The 26,503-nt window shown below is 39.2% G+C and overlaps 1 protein-coding gene and 1 long non-coding RNA gene across 2 annotated transcripts in view; one reads left to right on the top strand and one right to left on the bottom strand.

Annotated features, from left to right (window-relative positions):
* The window catches only part of TRHDE (thyrotropin releasing hormone degrading enzyme), a 448,987-nt gene that overhangs the window by 237,694 nt on the left and 184,790 nt on the right, over positions 1 to 26,503 (bottom strand). The gene's annotated exons all lie outside the window — the stretch shown is intronic.
* On the top strand, positions 1,071 to 23,025 carry LOC132345232 (uncharacterized). The gene is made up of 3 exons (XR_009494434.1): positions 1,071 to 1,544; positions 14,588 to 14,709; positions 22,877 to 23,025. It is a non-coding gene; the product is annotated as an uncharacterized lncRNA (long non-coding RNA).

Genomic DNA, 26,503 nt, shown 5'->3' with positions numbered 1-26,503 from the left:
ATATGAACTGATAAAATGGTATCTCTCTCTACAATACTGTCAAAACTGATAACAATTACTATGGAGTGGATTTGGAAGGGTTTTGGATGGGGTGGAGGGGAAATTTTACTTTCCACTGTTAAAAATAATAATGAAGCAACAACTCATGGAACTGAGTAAGACAGTGTTCTGACCCTCCCTAATTCATCCTTATTTTCTTCATTTCAGAAAGTCAAAACAAACATGAATATCCCTCACCCCAAAAACATCAGCAAGTGTATATTGTTTATTGAGTCATTGTTACTAGTTCCTTGATTAAAATCCATTTTGCTGTACACACTACCCTTTGTAGTTAAAGTAACTTGAGTTCTAATAATGGAGGTCCCGATTGCCATTATTAACAAATACAAAATATCCGTCTGTGACAGACACTGCACTGAGTGGGATCTACTTTTGATGTTTTCAGCACACAGTAGCTCCCACTAAGAGACCAGTGGAGGGGTCTAGACTCAGATACCAGAGTCAGGCTGCCTATAACTGAATCCTGAACCTGCCACTTACCGCCATGGCTTAATCTCTTTGAGGCTCAGTTCCTGTTTTGGTCAAAGTAGGATAATATGTATATACATGTCACATGCATGCTCAGCTGCTCAGTTGAGTCCAACTCTGCAGCCACGTGGACTGTCGTATGCCAGGTTCCCCTGCCAATGGAATTTTCCAGGCAAGAATACTGGAGCAGGTTGCCATTTCCTACTTCAAGGGATCTTTCTGACCCAGAGGTTGAATCTGTGTATCTTGCGTCTCCGGTACTGGTAGGTGGATTCTTTACCACCAGTGCCACCTGGGAAGCCCATGTCATAGGACTGTTATAAAGTTAAAATAAGTCAGTACATGCGTTTGCATGTAATGCATGCTTAATACATCTTATCTAGAATTATTAACATGAATTTAAAGAGATAAATATATTTTTTGATCCCTCTGCAAAACAGAAACAGTTTGTTCAAAACTCAAGTCTTGTCAGATGTCAGCTTACTCTCAAAGGCATATATGTAAATCAAAGAGTCAATTTTGTGTGTGTATAAAGATGAATTAAAAGTGGACTTCTGAAGATTCTTACCATGCTGTAGTCCATAAAAATTATCAAACCATATCGGCAGAAAGAGATACCAAGTAGTTCAAAACTTGCCTGCCTCTGACTTCTAATATTTTTCTTATTTGATGTTTTTGGACAAAAATTACAGAGGTCTCAAGGACACCTGCATTGCTACATGAAGTGTTACCATGTGAGATGCAGCTGAGAAATGGGTGACAGGAGGCCAGAGAAGGATGGACTCTGGACTGACTTAGAGCTAGGGGAGGTTCTAAGAAGGCACAGTCATAATTACTTCATAAAGTGCTCACTTGCCATCTGGCAACCTTCTAAGTGCTTTTTTCGTATTAACTTGTTTAACCCTCAGACAACCCAAATTCAGAGGAAGGTACTATTATCATTCTGTGTATAAAAGGAAAGTGAAAGAGGTTAATTCACTTGCCCAAGATCATATTATAGCCAGTAAGCAGTACAGGTAAGAACTGAGAACTGTGCCCAAACAGTCTAGCTTTTATTCCCGATACTCTACTGCCTTCCTCAGAAGCAAAGTGATATAAGTGTTTAGCTTAAATAGGTCATCCTTAAGCCAAAATTACAAATATCAGAAAACAGATCATGGACAGTATGTTTCATGGTGTGTTGATTTAATGAGATACTAACATAAAGCTAATACATAGATGATAGCAGTTACATGCTAAAATTTCACATTAAAATAATAGAATCTGTGTGGGTTACAGGGATGTTTATGACACTTAAGAAGAGAATTCACACTGCATTATACTTGACCTGTCCTGATCCTTTCTTGATAGTGTCAAACAGAATGTGATTCTAGAAGCCAGAGAACAAGAGAGTTTAGAGAAATAGCTCTCTTTTCTTCAGTACCTCAACTTTGCTGAACTTTTGAATATCCTGATTCTGTAGGGCATGTTGGACTGATTCTCTAGGAATATTACTAAAAGGAGCATTAACACTTGTACCTCAGCCATGTCTCATTACCGAGCCTGACCCCATAGGAACCCTGGGAAGCCTAGCAGATGGCGTGTGCCTGACAAAACAAAACAAAACATCATTATTTTATAGTAGCACCTCCGAAATAATTCCAGTGAAGTAATTAGGATAATGTCTTCATATATAAAGCATTTTAAAATTTCAGTGGGTTTGAATTATGATCATCAAACTAAACAAAAAGCCAACATGACAAAAAGGAAGAGTGGATGATTCAGTTAAACAAGCTGGTGAATCATCTGGATTAGAAATAATTCTGGTCATACTCCATATTTTTATTAATGACCTGAAGAGGTCCACACTTTCTTAATTAAATCTATAAATGCAACTAAACCGACAGGGTATTTTCAAAGGTTAAGCTAGGACAAAAGTTAAAAAGAAGCATCTTCACCTTAAGGAAAATATTTTTAATAAGTAGAAGTACTGCCATAAACTCTCACTCAAAGCACCATCAATTATCATCAAACAGAGATGCTCTTTCAATAAAGGTCAAATTTCACATAATAAAACACTTGAGGATAGACACATGGCCCTGATTTTAAGAGAGGTTTCATCGTTTATATTTTCATTTAGTACAAAAAACCTCTCTCTTGTTTTTATTGGTCATAGGGGAAAATATGTGAACAAGTAAAAAATTAAATTTTCACCTTCCATCATTTATACTTATATTTTGCCTTTCCTATTTAATGAACCAGAAACTCTCTGTTTGCTAGTAATAACATAATTATGTCCTTGGGAACTTGGTTTTTATATTGCAGCTATTTATTCCTTTACCTATCAGGTCATTAGTTCAAAATTATATGTTTCTCTTGTAACAGCTGATAATAATAAATTCTTACATTGCATCCCAAAAGAACCATGAAAAGAATTCCTAACACCACTCCATTCAGAGCACAGTACAACAAGGAGTTGGAGAAATTTTGACCAAAAATGTATGCCCAACTATGGCTCTATTTCCACTCAAGTATTGTATCCACAAAATTAAATCAAGTGCATTTTGAATGAGCACAAGAAAAGCCTGATAACTTTATTAATGTCATAAAATTAGAAGCGGCCTGTAATAACCTCATTTAGGAGAGATTAAGTCAAGAATCATTCATTCCTGAATAGCTTTTAATCCCATTTTAGGGGAATTTGGTTTAATCACCCAAAACAGGGATCTCTCAACCCAAAAGACCACCAACACTAATGAACTGATATCATAAAGATCCATTCCTACAAGATTAGTTAGATAAGCTGCTGAACCTTGAGGGAAGATTTTCATTCATTTGTGAAAAGGAATTATCAAAGTGGCTTCTAATTTTATCCGATTACCAGATATGGATAATGGTCATGAAGAATGACAGGAATGACATCCATTTAGAAACAATCTTCTGGTGATAAGAAAGAATTTTTAAAGGGTGGCATATCATCTGGGGCTTCCCTGGTGGCTCAGACGGTAAAGTGTCTGCCTGCAATGCGGGAGACCTGGCTTCGATCCCTGGGTCGGGAAGATCCCCTGGAGAAGGAAATGGCAACCCACTCCAGTACTCTTGCCTGGAGAGTCCCATGGACAGAGCAGCTTTGTAAGCTACAGTCCATGGGATCGCAAAGAGTTGGACACAACTGAGCGGCTTCACTTCACTTCATATCACCTGGGTTCAATCCCTGGGTCAGGAAGATGCCCTGGAGGAGGGCATGGTAACCCATTCCAGTGTGCTTGCCTGGAGAACCCCATGGACAGAGGAGCCTGGTGGGCACAGCCTATGGAGTCTCAGAGTCGGACACACCTGAGCAACTTAAGCACACATCATCTGCAGCTCACTTCAGTGAGTTCTCCAGTTCCTCTCACTCACTTGACCCATGAAGGCACCTAAGCTGTTTAAATTTGTCGCCCTTGTTCTGTAGTCCAAAGAACACATCTTCCTTTTTCTCTTCGGCTCTAGTTAGGATGTACCTCCCAGAGGAAGAAACGTGAGGGACAGCAGAAGGAGAGAAGAAGTGGGATTCACTCCCACAAAGTGTGAGGCTTCGGGGGATGCAGAATGATTGGGTAGGCAGAATGCGTTGTTGGCTTGAGGCTGCGGGGAATGCAGAATGACTGGGTAGGCAGAATGCGTTGTTGGCTTGAGGCTGCGGGGGATGCAGAATGATTGGGTAGGCAGAATGCGTTGTTGGCTTGAGGCTGCGGGGGATGCAGAATGATTGGGTAGGCAGAATGCGTTGTTTGAGGCTGCGGGGGATGCAGAATGACTGGGTAGGCAGAATGCGTTATTGGCTTTTTTGTTGTTTTGTTTTGTACCAGAGCCTTTGGTTCTTCCCATGACTGATGTGGCCTGGAAGTTAAGAGGTACAGAGGTACACATTAAAATGGGGGATCTCAGTACTAGAAAGAACCTATGAGGTCATTGTGTCCATGGTTCCCCCAAACTGGCCCCAACATGAGAATCATTGAAAGACATTTATTTTTGGCAGGAATTTCGGTAGGAACTGATCTAATCTATGATTCCAAAGATTTCCAGAATGGTGGCATGAGGAGCTTTCATATCCACCCTTCAACAAACCAAAGCTGATGAAAATGATGGAAACAATAAACATAAAAAACTTTGAGGGACTTCCCTGGTGGTCCAGTGGTTAAGATTCAGCACTTCCACTCGAGCGAGGCACAGGTTCCATCCCTGGCTGGGGAACTAAGATCCTGCAAGCCAAGCACAGAGCAGAAAAAAAAAAAAAAAAAAAACTATAAAACAAAATTTTGGAAATGCCCTAAAGATATTAGTGCCAAAGAACTGATGCCTTCAAACTGTGGTGTTAGAGAAGACTATTGAGAATCTCTTAAACAGCAAGGAGATCAAACCAGTCAATCCCAAAGGAAATCAACCCTGAATATTCCTTGGAAGGACTGATGCTGAAGTTGAAGCTCCAATACTTTGGCCACCTGATGAGATGAGCCAACTCACTGGAAAAGGCCCTGAAGCTGAGAAAGACTGAGGGTAAGAGGAGAAGAGGGAGGGAGAGGATGAGACAGTTAGATGGCATCACCGACTCAATGGACATGAGTTTGAGCAAACTCTGGGAGACAGTGAAGAACAGGAAAGCCTGGCTCAGGGCAGTTCATGGGATCCCAAAGAGTTGAACATGACTTAGCAACTGAACAACAACAACAAAAGATATATAACAAGTGGGAAAATATTTATTTTTTAAAAAATTTATTAAGTTCTCAGTAAGAAAGGTCAATGCAAAGAAATAGAGGAAAACAACAGAATGGGAAAGACTAGGGATCTCTTCAAGAAAATCAGAGATACCAAAGGAACATTTCATGCAAAGATGAGTTCGATAAAGGACAGAAATGGTATGGACCTAACAGAAGCAGAAGATATTAAGAAGAGATGGCAAGAATACACACAAGAACTGTACAAAAAAGATCTTCACGACCCAGATAATCACGATGGTGTGATCACTGACCTAGAGCCAGACATCCTGGAATGTGAGGTCAAGTGGGCCTTAAAAAGCATCACTACAAACAAAGCTAGTGGAGGTGATGGAATTCCAGTTGAGCTATTCCAAATCCTGAAAGATGATGCTGTGAGAGTGCTGCACTCAATATGCCAGCAAATTTGGAAAACTCAGCAGTGGCCACAGGACTGGAAAAGGTCAGTTTTCATTCCAATCCCAAAGAAAGGCAATGCCAAGAATGCTCAAACTACCGCACAATTGCACTCATCTCACACGCTAGTAAAGTAATGCTCAAAATTCTCCAAGCCAGGCTTCAGCAATATGTGAACCGTGAACTTCCTGATGTTCAAGCTGGTTTTCGAGAAGGCAGAGGAACCAGAGATCAAATTGCCAACATCCGCTGGATCATGGAAAAAGCAAGAGAGTTCCAGAAAAACATCTATTTCTGCTTTATTGACTATGCCAAAGCCTTTGACTGTGTGGATCACAATAAACTGTGGAAAATTCTGAAAGAGATGGGAATACCAGACCACCTGATCTGCCTCTTGAGAAATTTGTATGCAGGTCAGGAAGCAGCAGTTAGAACTCAACATGGAACAATAGACTGGTTCCAAATAGGAAAAGGAGTTCGTCAAGGCTATATATTGTCACCCTGCTTATTTAACTTATATGCAGAGTACATCATGAGAAACGCTGGACTGAAAGAAACACAAGCTGGAATCAAGATTTCCGGGAGAAATATCAATAACCTCAGATATGCAGATGACACCACCCTTATGGCAGAAAGTGAAGAGGAACTCAAAAGCCTCTTGATGAAAGTGAAAGTGGAGAGTGAAAAAGTTGGCTTAAAGCTCAACATTCAGAAAACAAAGATCATGGCATCCGGTCCCATCACTTCATGGGAAATAGATGGGGAAACAGTGGAAACAGTGTCAGACTTTATTTTCCTGGGCTCCAAAATCACTATAGATGGTGAATGCAGCCATGAAATTAAAAGATGCTTACTCCTTGGAAGGAAAGTTATGACCAACATAGATAGCATATTCAAAAGCAGAGACATTACTTTGCCAACAAAGTTTCGTCTAGTCAAGGCTATGGTTTTTCCTGTGGTCATGTATGGATGTGAGAGTTGGACTGTGAAGAAGGCTGAGCACCGAAGAATTGATGCTTTGAACTGTGATGTTGGAGAAGACTCTTGAGAGTGCCCTTGGACTGCAAGGAGATCCAACCAGTCCATTCTGAAGGAGATCAGTCCTGGGTGTTCTTTGGAAGGACTGATGCTAAAGCTGAAACTCCAGTACTTTGGCCACCTCATGCGAAGAGTTTGCTCATGGAAAAGACTCTGATGCTGGGAGGGATTGGGGGCAGGAGGAGAAGGGGATGACAGAGGATGAGATGGCTGGATGGCATCACTGACTCAATGGACGTGAGTCTGAGTCAACTCCGGGAGTTGGTGATGGACAGGGAGGCCTGGCGTGCTGCGATTCATGGGGTCGCACAAAGTCGGACACGACTGAGCGACTGATCTGATCTGAAGAAGGGTGTGAGTCACCTGAGCCACAGTCACTCCCTCACTCACTCTTGTCCCCAGGTCACCATAACGGGAGCTCCACTGTGTCACCCACGACCCAAAAAATGGGGCTCAGAAACGCTCTCCCACCAGCTCCCACTCACAGTCTCTCCTAGAGCAAAAGGTAGCCAGCATTTCTCCCCAGCCCCAGCCCCACACTGCAGAGACTAAAGCCCAGGCCTGCACAAAAAGAGATCAGAAGCTTCCTTTCCATATCCAGCCCCCACTTGTGCAGCAGAGACTGCCTCAGGCATGGCAGGCTGAGAACACTGTGCCCCAGGGGCCTTGGCTTCAGGTTTCTCATTGGGCAGAGGGCCCGGGCTGGGAGATGCAGGCCGGGACACTAGAGGCTCCTGCGCCGGCCTGGAGCCACTTTCATAAAGCAGAGGTTTTACTCCGAGAGAAGCAAGGCATAGTCTTCATGCCCAGTTCCAAAACAGTGGCTCAGAGATTTTACCTATGGCAAAGACAGGCTATACACATGAGCTACTGAGAAGTTATCCCCATAGATTTCTTTATCTGGAACAGAAGGAACAAAAATAAAAATCTATAGATACTCTAAGAAACCATGGATATTTTGCTAGTAAGCATTTAAAAGGAGGCTTGTAGCTACATAAAAGCAACAAACTAAACCACTGGCCAATTTGTTTGCCAGAGAGAATCAGAGAAAGAAACAGCTAAGAGCCCTCAAGGGTCAAAACAATCCTCCAAGACTGGCCTCTAAATTGCTCCCACAAAGCAGTCTGAATTTTATTGGACTAGAGTTTAAAGAATTCATACTAATTCACCAAATATTCTTTCCAAAAAAATAGAAGAGGAGGGAACACTTCCCAATTCATTTTATAAGGCCAATGTTATCATGACAACAAAACCAGACAAGAGATCAAAATCACAGGAATTATTATAAATACAGGCACAAATATCATCAAAATACAAGTTAACAAAATCCATAAATATATAAAAAGGATTATATACCATGACCAAATGAGACTTATCCCAGAAATGCAAAGTTGGTGTAATATCCAAAAACGAGTAATGTTGGACACCATATCAATAAAATAAAGGACAAAACCCACACATCTCAATAAAAGCATTAAAAGCATATGAAAAAAAAAAAACTAATGTCACTTCATAAAAAGGGAACGTGTATATATATATAGAAATCATACACACACACATGAATGTTCACCATCACACCTATCACATTCTTTATAATGGTAATTTATAAAATTAGTTGAATAATTTAATGCATCCAAATCCTGCAATATCCTGTGGTTGTCTCAAAAACTTCCATGTTGGTATATTTGTTCTTATGTATTGACTTGTAAATATATAATATATGCCTAATATATTAAGACAAATTTTATAAAGCGTGCAACTTAAATATGTAAAGATTAATTCAATATATGCAGAATAATTTAACCCAAAATGTTAACAGCAGTACTATCTAGCTGTTGGGATTACTGTTTTATTTTTCTTTTATTGTTTTCTTTAAACTTTCTATGTTGTCAGAGGTTTAACAATGATTTGGAGCTTTACAGACAGATCACTTGACCCCACCCTCAATCTACTGCATTTCTGGAGGTATGAGATAGGGAATATGAGCTTTTCCAAGTTCTCCAGGTCATTTGGACATAGCCAATATGGCAGAGTTGTGTGTGTGTGTTTTTTTTTTTAATTAAAAAGCTTTATTTATATTTTGAATAAGCAATACATTCAAATAATCAAAGTCCAAAGGGGTAGATTGTGATCTTTCTGGTCCTACCCCCGGTCCCTCAACCCCAGCTATGGGGTTTAGATATCAACAGTCTATCTAATCTCTAACCTAATAAGAGAATGGCCTCCACAACATTTCAAACATATTGCCACCCAGCTACACATGAACAGATAAAGGGAAAGGGAGTTCCCAATCTCAGATAGCAGACCACCCTATCATCAGAGAGCTCTATTTGTTAGTATGCTCCCTTGGTGTTGTGGAATATATTAAAACATATTAAATATAGTTTAGGCCAATATATTAAAAGCCATCAATTCATGCTAGACTTATCTGCATTATAATAATGGTGCATAAACTCATGTGGGAGAGTGATACATCCTACTGAGGGACGTTCTTCCCTAATGTTTCCCAACCCCTCCCATACACATGCACACAAAAGCCAGGGATCTAGATGGAGCAAATTGGCATTGAGATAGAAAGAGGGAAAGAAAATAAGTTCTCTGGCATGGTATCCTCCCTGAGCTATACTAACAGGAAATCATCCTACACAGTGTGAAATATGGCAGAAGGAAATGCCTTACAGCTCTACCCAAAAGCTGAGCAGGAGAGGCTGGACCCTAGGGAAAGGATGCAGAGAGGCAAAAGGGTTATAGAGAAAGTTCAAGAAGTGAACATACGTCAGTCCCCTTTCAGCTCTGGCACCATGACGTGCATGTGTGCTAAGTCACTTCAGTCATGCCCCACTCTTTGTGACCTGATGGACTCTAGCCCACCAGGCTCCATGATTCTCCAGGCAAGAGTACTGCAATGGGTTGCCATGCTCTCCTCCAGGGGATCTTCCCAACACAAGGATCGAACCCATGTCTCCTGAAGCTCCTGCATTGCAGACGGATTCTTTACTGCTGAGCCACTGGGGAAGCCCCAGGCACCATGACACTCATATGAAAATTAGAGAAAGAGCCTTGTCCTCCAGATTATCCCACCTTTTAGATCAAGGGGTTGGCAAACTACAGCCTCTAAGGCCAAATCCAGCCACATCCATGCATTTACATATTTTCTATGGCTACTTTCAGGCAACAGCAGCAGGTAGAATTCAGTAGTTGTTTGTTATGGAATATGAATAACTAAGAATTCACTTTTAGTTTACTGAGTGATCAAAGTTCTAAAAATAGAACTACCATATGATCCACCAATTCCATTCTTGGGTATATATCTGGAAAAAATGAAAACTCTAATTTGAAAAGATGTGTGCATCCCAAATATGCTAGCATTCATAGTAGCACTATTTGCAATAGCTAAGACATGGAAGCAATCCAGTGCTCCTCAACAGATGATGGGAAAGATGTGAGGTAGATAAATGGATAGACAGATGGGTAGGTACCTGGAGGAATATCACTCATCCATAAAAGAATATTGCAATTTGTAGTAACATGGATGCACCTAAAGAATATTATGCTTAGCGAAATAAATCAGAGACAGAAAAAAAATGTATCACTTATAAGTGGAATCTAAAAAATAATACAAATGAACCCATATACAAAGCAGAAACAGACTCACAGACATAGGAAGCAAACTTAAGGTTACCAAGTAGGCAAGGGGAGGGGAAGGGACAGATTAGGAGTATGAGACTAACAGATACAAACTACTGTACATAAAATAGGTAAGCAACAAAAACTTACTATATAGCACAGGGAACTCTACCCAATGTCTTGTAATAGCCTAAAATGGAATATAATACAAAAACAAAAGAAACAAAGCTAAATCCCAATGCTGTACACTTGAAACTAACACAATATTGCAAATCAACTATACTTTAATTAAAAAAAGAAAAAAGATTGAACTTTATAAACTTATAGAGAAGGAAAGCCCAATGTATATGTTATTCATTTCTATGTGGGCATTTTGTTCATTAAAATACATTAAAATTTTTATTATTATATTCAGCAATGAGAAAATAGCATGTGCCAATGCAATTATTTCTTTAATCAAGTATGTATTTATTTAGGATATATCCAATAATACATCCCTATGTGCTTTAAAACCATATATATCTTGAATTATTGAGAGGTTATATGTATGAGATTCACTTGCCATGTATTGCATTTACTTCACGCTACAGCAAATGATTCCTTAATAATGTTAGCTCCATCCATACCACTAGCTTGATCATTTGATTCATCATAAGTGTTTATCTGGCATGAACACTTGGTATCTTACTTTTCTTTTCTAAATCCTCTGATTTTATACTTATAAGCTTCAGAAACTCCAATAGTCCCTGAGCTTCCTAATTTCTTCAATAAAAATTTTGGCTATTGCTGTTGTTATCCATAGCACCAAGCATGGTTTATTTGTTACAGATCCATTGTTGTTGTTCGGTTGCTAAGTTGTGTCCAACTCTTTGCAATCCCATGGATGATACCACACCAGGCATTCCTGTCCTTCACTATCTCCCAGAGTTTGTTCAAATTCACATCTGTTGAGTTGGTGATCCTATCTAATCATCTCATCTTCTGCTGTCCCCTTCTCCTTTGCCTTCAATCTTTCTCAGCATCAACATCTTTTCCAATGAGTTGGTTCTTTCCATCAGGCAACCAAAGAATTGGAGCTTCAGCATCAGTTCTTTCAATGACTATTCAGGGTTGATTTCCTTCAGGACTAACTGGTTTGATCTCCTTGCTTTCCAAGGGACTCTCAAGAGTCTTCTCCAACTGCACAGTTTGAAAGCATCAATTCTTCAGCACTCAGCCTCCTGTATGGCCCAATTGTCACATCTGTATATGGCTACTGGGAAAAAAAAACCATCGCTTTCACTATATGAACCTTTGTCAGCAAAGTGATGACTTTGCTTTTTAATACCCGCTCAGAGGTTAAAGCATCTTCCTGGGATGCAGGAGACCCAGGTTCGATCCCTGGGTCGGGAAGATCCCCTGGAGAAGGAAATGGCAACCCACTCCAGTACTCTTGCCTGGAGAATTCCATGGACTGAGGAGCCTGGTAGGCTGCAGTCCATGGAGTCGCAAAGAGTCGGATACGACTGAGTGACTTCACTTTCACTTTCACAGGTTTGTTATAGCTTTCCTTCCAAGGAGCAAGCATCTTTTAATTTCATGACTGCAGACACTGTCCACAGTGATTTTGGAGCCCAAGCAAATAAAATCTGTCACCCTTTCCATTTGCCATGAAGTGATATGACCAGATGTCACAATCTTAGTTTTTTGAATGATAAATTTTAAGCCAGCTTTTTCACTCTTCTTTTTCTCCCTCATCAAGAGCTCTTTAGTTCCTCTTCACTTTCTGCCATTTCAGTGGTATCATCTGCATATCTGAGGGTGCTGATATTTCTCCCAGCAATCTTAATCCCAACTTGTGCTTTATCCAGCCCAGCATTTTGCATGATGTAATCTGCATATAAGTTAAATAAGCAGGGTGACAATATACAGCCTTGAATATACTCCTTTCCCAATTTGAACCAGTCCATTGTTCCTTGTCCGGTTCTAACTGTTGCTTCTTGACCTGCATACAGCATTCTCAAGAGACGGGTAAAGAGATCTGATATCCCGAGCTCCTGAAGAATTTTCCACAGTTGTGATCCACACAGTCAAAAGCTTTGGTGTATTCAATGAAGCAGAAATAGATATTTTTCTGGAATTCCCTTGCTTTTTCTATGATCCAGCACATGTTGGTAATTTGATCTCTGGTTCCTGTGCCTTTTCTAAATCCAGCTTGTACATCTAGAAGTTCTTGGTTGTTGAAGCCTAGATTGAAGAATTTTGAGTATAACCTTACAATATAGGAAATGAGCCCAATTGTATGGCAAGATCCAAAGTAAAAAGCAATAGTTAAATAAATTAGACGATAAAAACAAATAAGTATATTCTTTCCATTAATAATACAGCACAGTGTCAATGTTTTCCTCTTAAATTGTCGCTTTTCACTAGGGATGGAACAGAAACATGGCACAAAAGATCATTGTCTCCCTGAGACCTGAGGCCAGGGAAAAGCCCTGGCTTCCGTTTATTTTCAGTCTTGCTCGTAATAACTTCTTTCAAGAGCTTTCCATCAGCTGTCATGAAGTGAGGGTCTTAACTGAAGGCAAATTATAGAAACCCAATTGACTTGATAACAGCACAACTGCTAAACTAAACAAAGCTAACACACACACAATCTGGTCAAAAACTGCCTCAAACTCTTCTACATGTCCAGCTTGCTCAAGCTCTTCTATAATTTTAAAACATTAAATACCTTATGGAACAGTTGGGAACTATAAAACAAAGTTTGATAGTGACTATATATTGTAGGCATATTTAACCAGGAATACACAAGTTGCACTGGCTGCAGAAATTAACCCAAATAAGAAGCAAAACAGATCCAGTATAGCTTTTTAAGGGAAAACATGAATTTGCTGGTCCACTGAGTGCCAGCACTTTCTGAGCTACATTTGAAAAGCATCTGGGGAGTCTGAGCCACACTAACCACAACAACAAAATGCATATTGAATTGCTTTTGTGGATCAAGATATTCTAAATCCACAATAAAATTTAATGTAAAACACAAGACCAGTATTGCTTTCATTTCTCTTAGAGGAGTAAATTTTTTATAGTAACTTCAAAAGTTACTATAAAATGGTTTTATAGTAAATTTTTAAAGGATTTTTTTTTTCCTTTCTTAGATTTCTTCTCTCTCATTTTAGTTTTAAACATAGTTGTTTGAGGAGAATCCCTTGACACTATGACAATAGCAACTATGTTCTGTAAAAGAATTTAACATTCTTTTATTAAATAGTTATTGAATGGCTACAGGCTGTGAGTTACTCAAGGAGGTACAAAGATGAATAATCAATTGCCTCTTCCTTCAACAACTTTAGAATTAGAGGGATACAAGCGTAACAAAGTAACAAGGAAAGGATTAGTGTTGCTGTTCAGTCATTAAATCCTGTCCAGCTCTTTGTGACCTCATGGATTATATTAATAGCATGCCAGATTCCTCTGTCCTCCACTATATCCCTGAGCTTGCTCAAACTCATGTCCATTGAGTTGACGATGCCACCCAACCATTTCATCTTTTGTCACCCCCTTCGCCTCTTGCCCTCAACTTTTCCCAGTGTCAAGGGTCTTTTTCAATGAGTCAGCTCTTTGCATCAGGTGGCCCAAGTATTGGAGCTTCAGCTTCAGCATCAGTCCTTCCAAAGAATATTTAAGGTTAATTTCCTTTAGAACTGACTGATTTGTTCTCTTTCCAATCCAAGGGACTTGCAAGAGTCTTATAAAACACCGCAATTCAAAAGCATAGATTCTTCGGTGCTCAGCCATTTTCATGGCCCAACTCTCATATCTGTACATGACTACTAGAAAAACCATAGCTTTGACTATGATGATTAGGGGTTAAAATTTACTTAGGAAAGTATATTTTAGTACAAGTTAGTATGGGAAGAAGAGATGGAATTTAGCAAGGGGAAACAAGGGACTTCACACATAAGATAGGGTTTCAGTTAGTCCCTTGGGTTAGTTTTCTGAGGCTACTGTTACAAATTACCACAAATATAATGACTTAAAGCAAACTGATTATCTTGGGTCTCACTAGGCTAAAAGCAATGTATTGGAAGTGCTCGGGTTTTTTTCTGGAGGCTGTAAGAGTGTTATGGGTTGAATTGTGATCCCCTCAGAAAAGGTATATTAAAGTCCTAACTCATGTACCTATGAATGAAATCTTACTTGACAACAGGGTCTTTGTGGATGTAAACAGATTAAGAAGAGGTCATCAATATGAGCCCTAATATGATTTGTATTTTCAGAAAAGGAAAATCCTACATAAAGACAGAGACACACAGGGAGAAGATGAGAGAGGCAGGCATGGCAGTGATGCAGCTGCATCCCGAGCCAAGGAACACCCGAGATCCACCATCACCACCAGAAGGTAGGAAGAGGCAAAGGGAAGACCACCCAGAGTCTCAGAGTGTGCATGATCCCACTGAGACCTTATGTGGACTGTTAGCCTCCAGATCTGTGAGGGAATAAATGTCTGTCCTTTTAAACTATGCAGTGGACAGTACTTCATTACAGCACCCCTAGGAAACCAATACAAGGACCAAATCTGTTTCCTTGCCTTTTTCAGCCTCTGGCAACCACCTGCCTTTCTTGGCTGATGGCTCTTTTCCTTCATCTCCAAACCCAGCACGGGCAAGTCTAGTCCTTCCCCTGCCAAACTACGAGCACTGCTTCCTTTGCCACACCTCCTTCTCGGGTTGCTCCTCTTCTCTCCTCTTCCACTTTTAAAGGTCCTTGGGATTACACACAATACACCCAGATAATCCAGGATGATTTGCCTATTTTTTGTTTGCTTCAGTTCAGTTCAGTTCAGTCGCTCAGTCATGTCTGACTCTTTGCGACCCCATGAATCGCAGCACGCCAGGCCTCCATGTCCATCACCAACTTCCAGAGTTCACTCAAACTCAAGTCCATCGAGTCAGTGATGCCATACAACCATCTTATCCTCTGCTGTCCCCTTCTCCTCTGCCTTCAATCAAGACTGTTATAGACAGATATTTTACAGTATAATTATTATTAATAGTTTATCTAAAAGCTCATATCACAGTTACATTTTTTAGTTTTGTTGTTGTTGTTTAGAGGTACTTTCTCGTTGACAAGCTTGTGACAGATATAACAATATAGCAATTTTTAACGTAGAATAAACCTAGGCACTATGAACATTTTGTGCTTAATGTTGATGACTCTTCAGTTCAGTTCATTTCAGTCGCTCAGTCGTGTCCAACTCTTCGCGACCCCATGAATCGAAGCACGCCAGGTCTCCCTGTCCATCACCAACTCCCAGAGTTCACTCAGACTCACGTCCATCGAGTCAGTGATGCCATCCAGCCATCTCATCCTCTGTCGTCCTCTTCTCCTCCTGCCCCCAATCCCTCCCAGCATCAGAGTCTTTTCCAATGAGCCAACTTTGCTTGCTTACTTGCTACTTTTTAGCCATGCCATTTGGCATGCGGGATCTTAGTTCCCCGACCAGATGTTCAACTTCTTCCCCCTGCAATGGAAGCAGGGAGTCTTAACCACTGGAGCACCAGGGAAGTCCCGATTTCCCTATTTAAGTAATCAAGTAGCCTTGATTCTATCTTCAGTTTAATTTCCCATTTAACATACAATAGGTATATGTTTCTGAGATAATGATGAAGGCATCATTAAGGGACCATTATTCTGCCTACGGAGAAGGCAATGGCACCCTACTCCATGGAGGAGCCTGGTGGGCTGCAGTCCATGGGGTCTCGAAGAGTCAGACACAACTGAGCGACTTCACTTTCACTTTTCACTTCCATGCATTGGAGAAGGAAATGGCAACCCACTCCAGTGTTCCTGCCTGGAGAATCCCAGGGACGGGGGAGCCTGGTGGGCTGCCGTCTATGGGGTCGCACAGAGTCAGACACGACTGAAGCGACTTAGCAGCAGCAGCATTCTGCCTACCACAGTCCATAAAGCAGAGTTCTCAGAGTGTGGTGGACACATCACCTTTATCATAATCACCTTAGTGTCAGATTCTTAGACTTTGCTCCCTATTTTGTGAGTGGAGACCAGAAACTAAAAATCAAGCAGGATTTCTGATTGGTGATCTTGAGAAAAAAAGTATCTCAAATGAAAAAGACTTTGAGTGTATATATAAAAAGAGAAAAATGAAGACCATAATCATGAAAACTTAGTGTAGCTTTACTCTGTCGTTATTTAGTTATTAAGTCATGTCTGACTCTTTGTGACCCCCTGAACTGTAGCCCACCAGGCTCCTCTGTCCTTGGGATTTCCCAGGCAGGAGTACTGGAGTGGGTTGCCATTTCCTTCTCCAGGGAATCTTCCCAACCCAGGAATCTAGCCTGAGTCTCTTGAAGGTGGATTATAGATGGATTCTTTACCACTGAGCCACCAGGGAAGCCTAGCCTTACCCTAGGGAAAGATAATCTAAAGGAGATTTGTGAAAAACCAGTTTGGAAATGAGGATGATGCCAGAGTTCAAGAAGTTTGAGGACCAACTTAAGTGAGTTTAATTTCACCTGGGGAGTCAAGAAACCAAAAACATTACAGAAATACAATAACTTACTTATTGAATACATATGTTTTTTCTCCATAAAGCAGTTTATACCCGGAAGAGTTAAATGAAAACAGTCAGTTGTCTTTGAAGATACAATATTGAAATAATCTCATTTTGTATTATTCAGTTATGAGGCCATAATTTCTTTTTTTTTTTTAATTAATCCTACCTTAATCCAAGAATAAATCCCTGGCAAGAACTAAAAAGACAGATTGCTAATCAAAATCTTTCAACCACTTGGCACTGTTATCTAACTATATCACAGTTACCTTTCACTGCTAATGAATATAGACTTGGAAGACTGTATAGGGAATGCAAAGATTAAATGGTAGTAGTTGTAATGAATGTTAGCCTTTTCCAATGCAACATGATGCTAACTGCTAGTTAACCAATTTTCAAACTCCTGTCATTGTTTCAAAGTACACTATAAAATTGGCAAGATTTCCTACCCTTGTCACTATTATCAGAACCATAAAATCACAACTGAAAAAGAAACTATTTCTAGAGATAAAAATTTAGTACAATATAAAAGGTGAACAGTAGCAGCCTCAGAATATTTTAAAACAATTTTCCAAGATGAGAGATAATGAATCATTGTAGCTATGAAAAAGACACAAGACTTTATAACAATAAATCTATGTCAATACTAAGGAATAAGAGTAGATATATATATATCTGTTGTCTCTGTAACATAAAATATTTGGCATTCTGGTTTACACAACATTTCCATTTAATAGAGTATTGGAATATATACCTATCTTAGATTTTACAAAAAATACCCTGAAGTAATGCAGCTTTTAAGTAACTGGGTCATCCCAGCACACCAGCCCCAAGCATCCTGTATCATGTATTGAACCTGGACTGGCGATTCATTTCATATATGATATTATACATGTTTCAATGCCCTTTTCCCAAATCATCCTGGGGAGGAAGGTAGGAGAGGGGTTTAGGATGGGGAACATGTGACACCCGTGGCGGATTCATGTTGATGTATGGCAAAACCAATACAATGTTGTAAAGTAATTAGCTTCCAATTAAAATAAATAAATTTATATTTAAAAAATTAATAATTAAAAGTCATAACTGAACTGCCATCACCAGCATAAATGAACCTTAAAAACCTTACATACGTAGCAGAAAATAACGTAAAGACTGCTCTAGATTTTCCCACTTCACTCATTGTCCAAGCAAAACAAAACCAAATCAACCAAACAAACAAATTAACCAAAACAGCACATCGTTGTTAGATGGCATTTTTCAAAAAACGCCCCCAGCGATGTCTCCTATCCCTCAGGATCTTCCATGGTGTGATCTCTCAAATCTCCCCCTGCCTTGAATCTGGGTTGGCTTTATTTTTTTAGTGTAAAAGATTTCTTTTACCATATGTGAAATAGATGACCAGTCCAAGTTCGATGCATGAAACAGGGCACTCAAAGCCAGTGCACTGGGACATCCCGAGAGGGACGGGAGAGGAGTGAGGCGGGAGGGGTGCAGGATGGGGATACATGTACACCTGTGGGTGATTCATGTCAATGTATGGCAAAACCACTGCAATAGTGTAAAGTAATTAGCCTCCAGTTAAAACAAATACATAATTTTTTTAATTTAAAAAAGGGTTCTTTTTATTATGTGTAACATAGGCAAAATTATTTAAATCAATAAATTTTTAAGGAATTTCATATGTTTCAATTCTTTCCACTAAGGGTTACCTTCCCTTAGGCTGGCTTTTAAGACTCTCTTATAACCCATAGAATTTTCATAGCAGAATAATGCTTCGTGTCTTCAGAGACCAGGTCAGAGGAAGCCCTACAGTTCCTGCCTTGGTCTCTGGGAACGTTCTTTCCATGCGTTCATTTTCAATCCATTACCTCTCAGAACCAGTTGTTGTGCAGTAACAAGGCCAAGCCACTTAGAGATCACATGTACGTACAGGCGTGTCATCAGTCAAAGCTTTGATCTCAGACACAGCTTCAATTCCCGCCCACTCCCAGTTATCAGAGGTGTAAGAAGCTTACCAATCACCCCAACCTCAGAATTTCCCAACTGCAGCTAGAAACTGTGGAGCAGACACAAGCCACACAATCCATGATCCCAGCAAATGGGTGTGTGGTACTACTGAGTTTGATTTAATTTGTTATGCAATACAGATAACTTGACATTAGTTCAAGTTCATATTTTGTATAAAAACTATGCTAATCCCAATGTTAGTCTGATAAAAAAAAAAAAAAAGATCCAATATGGTATATTATTCTGGCATTCAGGAACCATGCCACATGTACTACAAGTCTTCACCTGCAGGCTTAGAGCCATGCCCAGCCCTGAGATCAAGCTGAGAACCTAGCCTAAGAGTATATTAGGACTTGCTTCCCCACTGCAGATTGTGATCTGACATCCCAAAGCTGGAGACAACCTCAGTACATGTGGAATTAATGTAGAGTCTCCCTACATATCTTCCTTGTGGCCAGTTTGTGTGATTAGCTGTATGCAATAATCGCAGGTAGAACTGAACTGAGTCTATCTAGACGGTGCCTTAATCCCCTTGGCTTTTTTAACGACCTTTTCTCTAGAGCTAAATTCTGCTTCCAGGAAGTTATTCAAGTTCCCCTTACTCTGAATAAGAATCTATTATGTATCTTACCGTGCAGACCCATTGTACCTGATGCTGACTTGGATCAGAGAGGTCCCAAGTGCCTTGGACTTGTCTATGTAAACAGTTTGTACCTTCCATTGTAAGTCCCAATCTTGTTCAAAGGTTGTTCCCTCAGCTCCTTACCTTCATCCTATGAAAATTAGGATACTAGGAGTGTCTTGCCAGATAAAGAATCAAGAACATAGGACAAGGCTGCAGTTTCCAAACTTAGAGATGGACTGCCTGGATCCTGACTTTCAGAGTTCTAAGCTAGAGCTCCTTAATTATATCCAACCTGTTTCAGAACTGACCTTTGAATGTGGGGTAGATCTGAATCAACTGATAGGGTCAAGTAAGAGTAAGATGTAGCAGAAGGTAGAGGCCAGAGAAAGGGCAATTCTTTATAGTAAGAACCTCCACTACAGTTTGTGGTGGCAGTCTCTAGAAATGCATTCTAGAATTGCTATCTTTTTTAAAATTTGTTGATTTGTTGGTTGTGGCTTTATTAATTTGTCTTTTTGCTTCTTTGGAAAATGGACCATTTCCATTCTTATTTTCCATGAATTTCCAAAGATATTCCCATAATAGTTTAGCAGATTCTGCTGCAATTTACTGGAACACGCTTCATCAAGGTCTGGGAAGGAAATGTAAGGAATGTGAAATAGATGACCTGGCTACAATTTACCAGATCTTTTAATTCATATTAGTTATCACCTTTAATCTCCTAAATTCCAGGAGCTACTGTGTTCTTCCTAATTACTGTGTAAGGATACGGAGACTCAGGTTAAATATCTTGTTGTTCAGTTGCTAAGTTGTGTCTGACTCTTTGTGACCCCACAGACTGTAGCCCAGCAGGCTCCTCTGTCCATGGAACTTTTCAGGCAAGAATTCTGGAGTGGGTTGCCATTCCCTTCTCCAGGGGATCTTCCTGACCCAGGAACCGAACCTGAGTCTCCTGCCTGGCAAGATACTGAGACTCAGGTTAAATACCTTGCCCAAGTTTTAAAGCAAGGAAGTGACCGAAGTTCAAGTTCTGCTTGACTCCAAAGCCTATGCACCTTCCACTATAAGGTTAAACTTGCTTGGGGTAGGATGGGATGTCTAATTTTTCTTAATAAATGTTATTCTCGTTGGTCTGAGGATTATTTTCCTTCATTGAGAAGAGGAAGGAAGAAACGCAGTTGAAAAATTTTCTCTTCTTCTTGCCATCTGTCCCCAGGAAACCAGCCACTCCCTTTATTTGCTTGCTCCAAACATACTTTGCCCTTTCAAGTATTACTAGCACTTTTTTTCCTCTGAAAAACCTTCATTTAAATCTGGATTCTACCTTTCAGATTTGTTTCATTTAAGTCCATGCTGCTCTTCTATATTCATGTATGACCTGAGGTACCTTGCATCTCTTTGGAATTCTCATCTCTGAAATGAAATAACAATAGCATCCAACTTACAGTATGTCATGAAATTTAAAGCACAGTGTGGTTGTAGGAAGTGCTCAGCGAATGTCATCTATGATTTCTACCATCATCCTTGGTCATCCACCTCTCCTTCCACTTTTTGCTGCATATCCTTTAACATCTTTCCTCTGACAAATCTGATTTCTTCCAATACTGATTATACTGTCAGACTTTTATTTGAAGTTATTTTTCCATTCCTCTTAGTTCATCTACTGATTTTTTTTGGATAACATCTATATTTTTGTTTCTTTTCAAAGAAATGAATATTGTAAAACCTTTTGCTAGTACTGGTTGACTTGAGTCTTACCTTTGCCTGCATTTATTTCTTTTCTCACATGTAATTTATTTTTTCACTCAAGGGTAATTGCTTTACAATGTTGTGTTGGTATCCGCCATACAACAATACAAATCAGCTATATATATATATGTGTGTGTGTGTGTGTGTGTGTGTGTGTATATCAGTTCAGTTCAGTTCAGTCGCTCAGTCGTGTCCAACTCTTTGCGACCCCATGAATCGCAGCACGCCAGGCCTCCCTGTCCATCACCAACTCCTGGAGTTCACTCAGACTCACATCCATCGAGTCAGTGATGCCATCCAGCCATCTCATCCTCTGTCCTCCCCTTCTCCTCCTGCCCCCAATCCCTCCCAGCATCAGAGTCTTTTCCAATGAGTCAGCTCTTCACATGAGGTGGCCAAAGTACTGGAGTTTCAGCTTCAGAATCATTCCCTCCAAAGAAATCCCAGGGCTGATCTCTCTCTCTCTCTCTCTCTCTCTCTCTATATATATATATATATATATATATATATATATATATATATATCCCCTCCCTCTTGACATCTATGCATTCTTAAGTCTCCATCCAAAGAGTTCTACACAGATTTTTGACTACAATTTTGAATTGTGATTTGTTTAAATACCTCTTCTCTGATTACTTCTTGGACAACAAAATTGCTTTTCTCTAGAGTTACTTCACATCCCTCACTTTAGTGTTTACATAGACAGATTTGAGCTTCCCAGGTGGTGCTAGTGGTAAAGAACCCATGTGCCAATGCAGGAGACATGACACATGGGTTCGATTCCTGGGAAGATCCCCTAGAGGAGGAAATGGCAACCCAATTCAGTATTCTTGCCTGGAGAATCCTATGGACAGAGGAGCCTCGTGGGCCATAGTCCATGGGGTTGCAAAGAGTCAGACACAACTGAAGTGACTCAACAAACAGCATAGCACATGGCCAGATTTAAGTCAAAATAGCAGTATGTCTACTTCTATTTCCCAAGAAAATAAAGTAACTTTTGCTCATCATCATTATCATTGTGCTTCCTTGTTAACTTTTTTTAAAAAGAGGCTGTTCTGAAGTGTCTGGGCTTCCCCTGTGCCTCAGCTGGTAATGAATCCACCTGCAATGCAGCAGACCTGGGTTTGATCCCTGGGTTGGGAAGATCCCCTGGAGAAGGCAAAGGCTACCCACTCCAGTGTTCTGGCCTGGAGAATTCCATGGACTATATAGTCCATGGAATCACAAAGAGTTGGACATGACTGAGCAATGTTCACTTTCAGTTCACTTACTGAAGTATCTTCTTTTTTAGCAACAAAATGCATAGGGGACAACCATGCTTCTTGGAAGCAAAAAACAAAAGACAAAATACTTTTATAGGCTTGACCTTTGACTCAGCACTTGATTTGAAACAAGAAGACCTCTTGATTCTTTCTTTTTCTCACCTGAATACTGGGACAATAATGTTTTCCCATTATTGGTATGTGGATTAATGAAGCAATATAAAAACTTTGAGTACTTCTGACGAAAGTTGCTCTATTATCATTCCAATTTCCCCTCAAAAGATAGAAAAATCAACTCACCAATCTCTATGGAAAGTTTTTAAAAATCCATTTTGCTCACTTTTTCTAACAGAGCTGGAAGAGAAAGAAGTTTGCATAGGAAAAGATACAGATTCAAAGATGTTGTGCTGTATTTTGTCATCAGAGCCACGAAACATTATATAAGAAATTTTATATGCAATTGGAAGCTTTTAAATATTTTAAATATGCATTTATCTACAAAAGTAAATAGGCATTTCTCAAGTAAGTATCACATATTTTTCAATCATCCATGAAAGTATTTATCTTACATACTGCTACTAAGATGGAATATAAAAAGAGAAACATTGAAGTAAAAACTTTGAGTCATGCCTGAACAAATATGAATTAAAAGTTACTCTTGAGAACCATTATTGATTCACATCTTTATGCCTCAAAGAAATTTTTAGCCACTCACTCTCTCCTCCAGTTATGTTTGATAATAAGAATTAATAAAGTAGGAATTACAGAAAGATTTAAACTTTAGTGTAAATTCTGAAATATATTTAAAAATAATACCTAGGACATCTGAAAACACAAGTTACCCTAGCTGATTTCAATCTACTTCCAAATAATTGTCATATATGAAATTTTCATTTTTCTACTACATTCAGTAAACAATTAACACAATGAATGTCCCTGTGTAATTAAGACTGAAAAATATGGAAACGACTCACCAAAAATGGTCAATAGACTTATAAGAATAAAATATATCATTAATGTTTGTGGGAAGGAAATTATACTTATTTATACCTAAGGCTTATTCAGATGATTAGACTCAGAAGCCACGTCATCTAGGAAATTAGGAATCAAACTAAGAAAAAAACTTCAATAACAATATAAAGTATATGCACCAAGTATAAATTCATGGCCTAGAGATTGGGAAAGCAAAGTGGGAAAGTCCATCACAGAGCACTAATACAAATAAAATCCAGTAAATGAACATTACTAAGCCCACCTCTCCAGAATTCTTCCTTTCCTTGGAAAACAATTTCAAACCCAAATCATCAACATTATATCATCAGCATGATACAGATAGCATCAGTGCTCATAGCATCTCCAATATGCAAAATACAAATTGTTTTACAAAGACTCAGTAAGGTCTTGGTTCGCCCCAGACTGCACAGGGCAGAAAAGAAAACCAGAGTAATCAAATAAGCCAAAGCTGATGCGAAATTGAAAGAATAAGAGTTTAATTCTATAATCTTCACCAAGGCTAAACTCCCACTGATTCTAATTATATATCTACTGAGAAAATACAATTGAAATTTAAGACTATTAAAGCCATGTTCTAGCCTCCTTGAGGTTACTACATTTGCCGTTTACAGATTAGTGGCAGAACCAAAAGAATTAAGAAGTGAGAAACAAAGAAATGAACTACAGCAATGGTTTTCCAAGCAAGGTATTGAGAGACTGGGCAGCATTATATCACATACAGAGTTCTCATTTGTAGAAAGGACTCCATTGCTAAAATCCTGAAATACAGATTCATGAACTAATAAACAGTGACAGAACCTGCCATAGAGGAAACTGAAAGGGTCTCAGCATCAGACAAATATAACTAAATTCAAAGCCTTGTTCATACCCTCACTAATTTTTAAAAACAAGAGCATATTAACACCAGCTTCACAGGAACTACTGGAAAGAGTAAATGCTTTAATGCATGTAAAGAGATCAGCAAAGAGTACTAAATGAATGAATTATGTCCTCCCCCTCCAGCCCAAAGATACTAAGCAGGGATCAATTAATAAATCCCCATGTCTCCACCAAAACTAAACACTATCAATATTAAAAACTTAGTGGGAAAACAGTTTTATAGCTCACCCTCTCTGGTAGGTTATCACAGTGATTTACAACTTTACTGCCAAAAGCGTGGTCCCTCCTGCTTACCTAACCACAAATTAAGTCACTTTCTTCTTGACCTCATTTAATCACCATACTCCATTCTAAATTCTAGGCTCCTGGACAGAAGGTGGTACAGAGAAACTCTTTGCCTTTTTAAATTCATTGTCTAAAATTAAAATCTAGTAATGCCTTTTTAACCTTTCTTTCTTTGTCCTTTCTTCTAATTTTATGCAAATGAATTATCACATCAAGGAGCTAGCAATGAATATTTGGTTAGTACTACCGCACAGAATTTTCACGTCTTATGTTTACCGGTCTTGTAAATTAATCCAAGGGTGTCCATGGATACCTGATTTCCCCCAATATATAATACTTTATTTCCCCTGCTACTAGTTTATAAAGCAACAAATTTCATTAATTCCCTAAAAAATATTCTAAGTCTTTATTTAAGCTTTGCTTTGGCACCAATTTGTTATATTCTCAAAATCGTGCAATTATTCATTTTCCTATGTAAAAAACATTACACCAACCAGTATAATCATATAAGAGAATAGCAATTCCAGGCTACACAGAATGAGTAAGCACAAGAGAATTTGCTCAAAAGTCAGTTAATTACCAAAATTTGTATCTACTATGTATATTAAAGCACATATTTTATGCTGTGTTGATTTTAAAATTTCACCTGGACAAAGAAAAAGTTTTTCATATTTTGAAACTTTCCTTCATGTAACCCCCTAGATATGCCCACATGTAACCCCCTAGATATGCCCACAACAACTTAGATCCATTTATAGAAAGAAGTAAAATAAAAATACAAAAATATAATAGGCTTCAACCCTAAGATACATAAGCAAATAGAAACTACTATGACAAGGGCAGTTCATATAAATGCTAAAAGGAATGAAGTTTTTAAAGGTTTGTTCTAAAATAGTCACTTTGCTAAGAACAAACATGTAGACTATCTCATTATCACAACTGCCCAATGAATTAAGTAATATTATATGATTTATTATATGAGTGAAGTCGCTCAGTCATGTCCGACTCTTTGCGACCCCATGGACTGTAGCCTACCAGATTCCTCCATCCATGGGATTTTCCAGGCAAGAATACTGGAGTGGGTTGCCATTTCCTTCTCCAGGAGATCTTCCTGACCCAGGGATTGAACCCAGGTCTCCCACATTGTAGACACCAGGGAAGTCCATTATATGATTTAATAGACAAATTAAATAACTTTGATTAAATTAAATGACTTTATGAATGACTAGTAGGTCGTGCTGTTGAGATGTGAACCCAAGTCTGTATAAGGCCAACATTCTTGGTATTTTACCACAATCGTGTGACACTATTAATTGTGAAGGAATGTGATGTTCATGACCCCTTCCTGACTTGAGGACTCTCAGGAAAATTTTAGGTTTTGTATATGTATTGATCACGGTAGACAAATGCGGGACAAGCAATTCACTACTGCATATTTGGAATACATTTTCTCATTGGTAAAATGGTCTATATCAGCATCACCTATGAGAAAGAAAATGTGAGCCAATACATAATTCAAAATTTTATAGTGACCAAGTTTAGAAAAGTAAGAAGTAAAATTAGTTTTAATAATATTTAACCCAATATACCCCAAACATCCTTCCTACAGGTAATTTATATAAAAATTATTAATGAGGTATTTACAGTATTTTTTCAACTCTAAGAAGTTCAGTGTGTGTTTTAGACTTGCTGTGGCTGCTGCTGCTGCGTCGCTTCAGTCGTGTCCGACTCTGTGCGACCCCATAGACGGCAGCCCACCAGGCTTCCCGTCCCTGGGATTCTCCAGGCAAGAACACTGGAG

This window comes from Bos taurus, chromosome 5 (assembly GCF_002263795.3).
Source record: "Bos taurus isolate L1 Dominette 01449 registration number 42190680 breed Hereford chromosome 5, ARS-UCD2.0, whole genome shotgun sequence".
NCBI lineage: Eukaryota > Metazoa > Chordata > Mammalia > Artiodactyla > Bovidae > Bos > Bos taurus.
Note: the sequence above shows the minus strand (reverse complement) of the source record. Positions and strands in the feature narration are given on the sequence as shown.